At 42.6% G+C, this 842-nt stretch overlaps 1 non-coding gene across 1 annotated transcript; it reads left to right on the plus strand.

The window, feature by feature from the left end:
- Window positions 1-432: 432 nt before the first annotated feature.
- Window positions 433-595, plus strand: LOC145271557 (U1 spliceosomal RNA). Its single transcript, XR_013865967.1, has one exon. It is a non-coding gene; the product is annotated as a U1 spliceosomal RNA (small nuclear RNA).
- The last annotated feature ends 247 nt before the right edge of the window (window positions 596-842 follow it).

Raw genomic sequence — 842 nt, forward strand, 5'->3', positions numbered from 1 at the left:
TTCTTTTTGGGTGTATTCTAGTTTGCCCCCCTCCCCATCATCTCACCCCCATTACAAAAAAAAAAAAAAAAAAAAAAATTAAAACTCTTTAGTTTGTACATATTTTTTCCCTTTTAGTTTTTTGTAAATAATGTTATATGTTTTTTCCTCTTTTATCACAGCGTGAATGTCGCCTGTCATCCCGTAAGCTGGGGAGCTGTTATTTTAAGTAGGTCCGGGTAAGAATGTTAGGCGGAGCAGTGTATGATAGAAACGCTAGTGTAGGTTTTATAATAAAGTACTTGCTATCTTACGCAAGTCTAGCTAAGGACTAGAAAAGACCCCTTTTTTCCCCACTCCCCCTTACTGGCCTTTGTGCCTAAGCTTCTTCGTACCCCAAATGAGGCCTTGGCAGTAGATAATGCCAAGGCCGGGGACGAAGGGCTAAATATAATACTTACCTGACGTTGGGGTAACGGTGATCATTACGGTCGTTCCCCCAGAGCGAGGCTCATCCATTGCACTGCGGTTGCGTTGACCTTTGCGATCGTCCCAAATGTGGACGACTCGGACGTGCTATTTCTAAGTGTGGGGTCTGCGTACGCGCTCACCCCGATAATACAATCAAAATCAGAAATCCTTCCCTACTTCTTCCAAGTACCTCTCACTCGTAGGTCTGTACTCCCTCCGCTTAATCACCCTTAATCTCTGTAATACCAAGAAATACGCCATTTCTCTCGACCAGTTTATTATCCACTTCAATTCCAACGTTCTGATTGTATCTAATTTGCATGTAAATGTAATCAACGTTTAATCGTGAGGAATTCGTCTAGCTGTCGTCTACAGCTACTGAAAGTGTCTTC

This window comes from Euprymna scolopes, chromosome 46 (assembly GCF_053919585.1).
Source record: "Euprymna scolopes isolate OS-2025 chromosome 46, ASM5391958v1, whole genome shotgun sequence".
NCBI classification, from domain to species: Eukaryota; Metazoa; Mollusca; class Cephalopoda; order Sepiida; family Sepiolidae; genus Euprymna; species Euprymna scolopes.